This window comes from Xyrauchen texanus, chromosome 39, assembly GCF_025860055.1.
Source record: "Xyrauchen texanus isolate HMW12.3.18 chromosome 39, RBS_HiC_50CHRs, whole genome shotgun sequence".
Classification (NCBI taxonomy): domain Eukaryota; kingdom Metazoa; phylum Chordata; class Actinopteri; order Cypriniformes; family Catostomidae; genus Xyrauchen; species Xyrauchen texanus.
Window position 1 is genome coordinate 34,124,546 of NC_068314.1, and position 6,711 is coordinate 34,131,256.

At 38.5% G+C, this 6,711-nt stretch overlaps 1 pseudogene; it reads right to left on the reverse strand.

Moving 5' to 3' along the window:
* Positions 1 to 1,817, reverse strand: part of LOC127632939 (rho guanine nucleotide exchange factor 10-like protein) — a 173,067-nt pseudogene extending 171,250 nt beyond the window's left edge.
* Between the last annotated feature and the right edge of the window lie 4,894 nt (positions 1,818 to 6,711).

Consider the following 6,711-nt stretch of genomic DNA (forward strand, 5'->3'; position numbering starts at 1 on the left):
CAGTAATGTATCTGTCAGGAGGCCCCAGTTGGGCCCAAAATCCATCCGCTTGGATATGGAGGGCCTAGAGCAGGGGTGCCCAATACGTCGATCGCAAAGGCAATGCTGGTAGATCACACACAAATTAAATGTACTTTCGTTAAATTTGAATAAAAATAAATAGAATGTCTTTCCTTCTTTTAGTTTCTGTCTGACTTGCACTTGATGAGTAAATATTGACCAGGCGAGGTTTTGTTTATTCAGTTGCCATGACAACTAGGTTTGTGTATACGCGCCTTCCAAGGACTTCTGAGAACAGAGCGCGAAATTGCGATGCTACTGCCCGGATTAGGCAAAAATTTCGCGCTCTGTTCTCAGAAGTCCTTGGAAGGCGCGTATGCGCAAACTAGTTGTCATGGCAACTGAATAAACAAAACCTCGCCTGGTCAATATTTACTCGTCATCAGAATAAGGTATATGTCCTGGCTATTGTAATCTATTGTGCTGTAGGTGTTTGGGTTTAGTTTTAAAACTGAATGATATCAACATTGAACATTATTATATATTTTTTTATTAATTAGAAGATTAATTCCATGTAGGGATACATGCAGTAGTCCCAACAAGCATTTTCTTATTTTAAATGAAACTGTGTTTTTTTAGTTGGTAGATCTTATGGAGGCTAACAGGATGCATTTATACTGGCACTTTCTCTTGGCTACACATGGACTGTTAATCGTACTGTTTACCAAAAATTTCAATTTCGTAAAACCAATTTGCGAATAAAGCATCTTTTCCATCCCATGTGTTGAAGACAACAAACTATCGTCACTTCTGAGGAAAATGGTGCAAAATAGAAATGAATATGGAAGTTGAAGCCACTGTGGCCTTTTTATTAAACGTAATAAATTACTTTAAATTTAGAGCATTCAGAAAAGCGCTCTGACAAACTTAATGTTTGCTAGCGTTCAGCATGAGATGTCTTATGTCTGGGAGCAAAAGCGTGTCACGCAGTTTTGGAAGATAATAGTCGCCAATCATTTTGACGAGAGGCTTTGGCATTTTAGAATAACCAGAGAAACTTTTGAGATGCTATGTGATGATTTTGATGATATTCTCTGAGCAAATCATGGATTCACATGGCTTGGTGTCAGGAGGCCCTTTCGGCACCTCACAGAGTGTGTGAGTATGGATCTTAGGCTGGAATTAGTCCATGAAGGGCTGCTCTACTTTCTTTTACAAATATGGGGGTGCTGTCCATAACAGAGTTTGCGAGTTCCACATCCCAGGTGGAGATTTGAGGTGCACACTTACAGTGCTGTACCAGAAGTTCTGCCGGCCAGCACTGGGTTAATTGTCTGTGAGATCGTGTCTCTTTGGTGTTTAGGGAATTTGTAAGACCCCTCTGTTTCTGCAATGAGCTGCAGAAATTAGGGAGAGTCCACAAGCTCACACAGAGCAGCCTCCTTTTCTCTTCTCTCTCCTCCTACCCCCACTCTAGAGAATAGACCCCTTTTTCATGGTGCCCCTGCCTTTGTTGCATGAATGACAAGCAAACCCAGAATGCTAGTGTGTGTGCATCTCAAAAAAGTGAGATTAATAGACCAATAAACAGTTACAACTCACCTTTTTGTCCTCAAAAGTACTTCCACAGGAAAGCTTCAGCACCTCCCGAGTGGGACTTTAATCCCAACAACCTCCCATGCACTTCCTGCTATGAAATCAGCTGCCTGCTTGAACACATCCTCATCCTCCGTTCAAACGCCAGCTCCTCCTGCTGCTGAGCTGAGGCCTCTGAGAGGGTGGTAAATACACTATACCGTTTAATTTCCCACAGCCAGCAAGTTCCTCCTCACTCCCTCGTTCTTGTAAGCCGAATGAGCCTCCCTCTTCCTGTGGCTTCTGTCACTCCCTTCTTTTCTCTCTCTGTCTCTCTCTCTCTCTCTCTCTCTCTCTCTCTCTCTCTCTATCTCTCACACAAACTGACTCTCTCTCCTTCCCTCCCCTGCTGTTGGACAGTTACAACCCTTCAGAGCAAGCATAATGGCTTTTAAGATCCACCAATGGCTAAACTGCTGGCAGACTTGTCGGCCAATTAAGTTGGGTTAGATGGCCAAGGGGCAGGGCTTAGGGGGATAAAGGAAAAAATAGAGTTGGACAAGTCTGAAGAGGGAGGGAGAGAGAGAGACAGAATAGAGAGAGAGGGATTACACCATCTCAAAAGCTGGCCAGAAGTGGAATAAATAGTTTTAGCTAAGTGGGTGAGAGTCCATTCAATATTGTGCAAAATCTGCAGAACATATTGTTATTAGAGAAATATCACTTAGATTTATTTTTACCCCTATATAATCCAGAGGCATTAGCCTTTATTGCACACCACAACTGACCATTCTGTCAAAGACCACAAGAAATCGTCTTTATTTCGTGTTGACAATTCAACGTGAGGTCATGCATTCATTCTCACTCATTGTCTACCATTGTTTAAGTGCAGTGGAGCAAGCACACCTTACTGACCCCTCCAAACAGAACATGAATATCCTTTCTGAATATTTGCTATGTTTCCCACAAGATTCTGCAAACATTGTATCTCACTATGTATTCACTGTCTTCAATTCACTATATATTCAGTGTATATGTGTAAATAAATATACCTTGACAGCACACGTACATCACACAGACATCTATTTGATGTGTTTGTTACCATCTGGAAGACATATTTAAGTTGTTTACACATCTGCAATAAGACGTTTCCTCTCCTTGTTACGTAATCAGATTACTTTTTTGAGTAACGAGTAAAGTAATGCAATATTTATTTTAATTTTAGACCATAATTTCTGAGTTACTTTTTAAATAAAGTAACACATTGCTTTTGTACACCTCTGCTGTCCCTGTATTGTGAGAAATCAGGATTAAAAGTATGCAAACTTCAGGGAGGAGATATAGTGGATGATTGGCATTGTAGTTCTATAGAGTGTGAGGCTAGAGACTATTTAGCAGAGACGAGTCATTACTATTTAAATGAATGGGAGAAATTGGAACGCCCGACCAAGAAGCTCTAGCACCCAACAGTCAATGGATGCAGAAAGGAAGTCCTGCCTTCCAGGTAAAAGAGCCAATCACCTTTTAGATACAGACATCACCTGTCAAATAATGTATTGCTTTGAGTAATATAACATCAACATTTGGTTTAGTAAAACACGGTTGATTCATGTGTTAATACACTGCATTAAAAGTCAGTAAACATTTTTTTCTCTCTCCAGGAACCAGGCCAGCCCAAAATCTTGAAAAACTAAAAGCTTTGGTTTGATTTAAGCCTGAACATCGAAGAAATGTGTCCGTATTTACGCTTGCACAGTTTGGCTATGAGTCTGGAAGCTGACAACCATTACCACTCTCTTGCCTAGCACGGTATCCAGCAACTATCAGACACCAGCTACCAGTGTCTTGCCCAGGCCCTTGGAGGACAACTAGCTTGGGTAGGCAGCCAGCAACCAGCCAGCTACCAGTCTGTTGCCCACTAGCCAGCTACCATTGTATAAAATGGCTATATAAAATGTGTACAAATCAACTGTGATTTATAATTTTTTTCAAATGTGCACACCCCCGCCCCAACACACTGTTAAAAATGGGCTTTTATCTGCAGGAAAATTAGTAAGCTACAAATTTCATCCAAGCATTTTGCACATAACTGATGTCTAGGCGTTCAATAGCTTTGCTCTTAGAAGACCTAATTTAACACTGGTTGTTCTGTAAACATACCCTATTGGAAGCCACTTCATGTTCTTGTCAAGCTTGTCTGGTTTGGTGTCAAGCAGGTATGTTTGTGTTAAGCTCTCTGGCTCTTCAGATGTGTGTGTGTGTGTATATATATATATATATATATATACATATATATATATATATATATATTTTATTTTTTTAAGATTGTAGCTCATGGTGTATATCAAGTGTGCCACACAAGCCCTCAAAAGTGAAGCCAAAACGTCTCTTCTTCTTCTTCTTTTTTCAAGTTTAATGGCGGTTGGCAAACCAATCTTTAATGGTGCATTCCCGCCACCTACTGGATTGGAGTGTGGATAACGTTATGGTAGTAGTGACCTAAATCCTGTTACTTAAATGAGTGTCTTTTAAAAAATTTAATACTTCTTCATATATTTTAAATTGCTTTGGGCCATTATCTAATAATGCTTGGATAGACAAAACTTCCATTTCCATTTTTCTTAATGCTTGAAATAATTTAAATCTTTCTCTTGCATAAGCCTCACATTTTAATAATACATGTTCTACAGTTTCCATATTTTCAGAACTACATTTGTCACAATACCCTGTCTGGTGTTTCCCAATCCTGACCATACTTTTAGTAGACAATGGCCAATGCGCATTCTTGAAATTATAACATCCTTCCACCTATTTCCAAAATTTCTTCTTTCAAAACCAACAGTTTTTTGAATTTTGTATAAATGTCGACCCATATTTCCACTATCCCACTCCTTCTGCCATTTCTTCCTAATTTATAGTTATATTCCCAACAATCACTTAAAACATTCTTAACTGGATGATTTTCCGATTGACCCATTACGTTTGCCCAGTATCTCATTCTTAGCTTAATCCTTCTCATTCCCAGAGGCATTACACCCATCGCCAAAACGTCTCGATCGCCCCCCCGGTGACTGGTCCTAGTATAGGTCATAAACCCCGCCTCCCCATGTTATTCAACGGGACGTGAGACCAACTAAACAATTAAATTACACTTCACATATCTTTTTTCCAAAGATAGTTTCTGTCATTTACTGTCGTTTCTATCACATTGATGTAATTTCAAGTGTTTGTTTTCAAAATAAGTTTGTTTTTAGTTATTTGATGCTATAAAAATGCTGCTGTGACATCATGATTGACAGCTGTGATTGACAGGTTCTCTGAGCGATGTAGTCACTGAAGCACCAACTGACTTTTTTTCGGGATCTTCAGAGGACTGAGGAGATTGGAGCTTTAAATTTAATATCTAAATTTCTATAATGAATTATTTCACACCGTCAAAAGTCAAAAGTGCAGAGGCGTGTGCTGTAAAAGTATTGTTCATTGTTAGTTCATGTCAACTAATATTAAGAAATGGAACCTTAGTAACATTTATTAATATTGGTCAATGGTCATTTATTATAAATCTACAATTGTTCATTTTATGATCTATTAATTAATGTTTACATCAAGCATGTATTCATTTATATTGTAAAAAAAAAAACCTACTAGTAAATGTTGGAATTAACATGAAGATAAAAATGTGTGTAATTAAGTCTAACAAATGTTAACAACTGCAACCTTAATTTAAAATGTTACAGAGATGGTGGTGTTATAATGGATGAAAACTAAACCTGTACTAAAACTAAATACAAATAGTCAAAAAATAAAATAAAAACAATAAATGCACCATTATAACTAACTTCAGCTATACTGAAATGGGGTAAAAAAAAAAAAAAATTTAAAAACCCTGTTCATTATGTAAAGCTTTGAGAGTAGTTAGAAAAGGACTTCCATTTAAAAAGGGATGAGTCTAAATTATTTTCTGTGGTAATAAACATGCCACAAATGCTGTCAATATACTTCAACTTGTATTAAACCTGAAACACTCATTGTAAGAATAAACATCCATTAATTAACGTAAAGTCTCAAAGCAGTGCTGGTTTTCATGGTAATATCTGCTGGAGTGCTGTTTCTCACTTCATTTTCAAAAGTTTTGGGGTAAAAACAACCTTTTTTTATAGATTTGATGTGCTATGAGAATGTTAACACCTGAAACTAATAATTGCCTATTATGGGTTTCTGTGACAACAGATTGATCTGACGCTGTGTTCTAGTAAAGGATTGGTGAGAGGTAATTGCAGGCATTATAAAAAAGACCAGTTCAGTTGCTTTAACACATGGTTGGGAAAATAGTTCTTTTATTTTTATTTATAGTGGGACTGGGTGTGGTTTTAGCTGGGTGCTGATAACACTGCCATGATGGTTTTAAGGTATGATGTTGAAGTTATTTGATTCAGGTTGTTTAGCTGCTTTTCCTAATAAGTGCTAATAGAAAGTTATTTGTTTTGCAGCTTTGCTTGGGTGCTTTGTATGCTGCTTGTCTATGCTGGAATTGGTAAGTGTTTATCCAGGTTAATTGCATAATTGAATTTTTGTACTTTAAATGACCTCCTTTTCTTGATCTAGTTGATTGCTTTAATTCTGGCAATGGATACCAAAACCCTGAAATGGAGGATGATATCCCCATGCAGGATGATATCAAATTGCAAAGTTTCTACAGTTGGTATGGGAAAGATTATCAACCTATCAGACCCCTAAGTTCTAAGATGATGACTTCTAGTGCTGTTAAGGGTGGGTTTGGCATTGGAAGCAAAATATCTTCAATTGGTTCAGTAAGTTTCCATCCAGTGACAAGTGGCTATCAGCGAGTAATGAGTCTTTTCTGAATCCGGTGCAACTTGCTAACCAAATCCATATGCAGGCCAGCAATGAGTCTGTGGGACATTCCAGTGGGAATCAACTTGTGCATGCCAGTAGCCAGTCTGATGTCCAGCTCAACAGCCTGCAACAAGCACTGGCCAGCTACCTGTCTGGAGCCCTGACCAGTGGCCTACCTCTTGTCAAGCCCCAGAGGGGTCCACTTTTGACATATGGCTCTAAGCTTTTTTTTTCAGGTGTCAGGCCAGCCCTGAATCCAAGCTTTGGCTTTATCTTCAA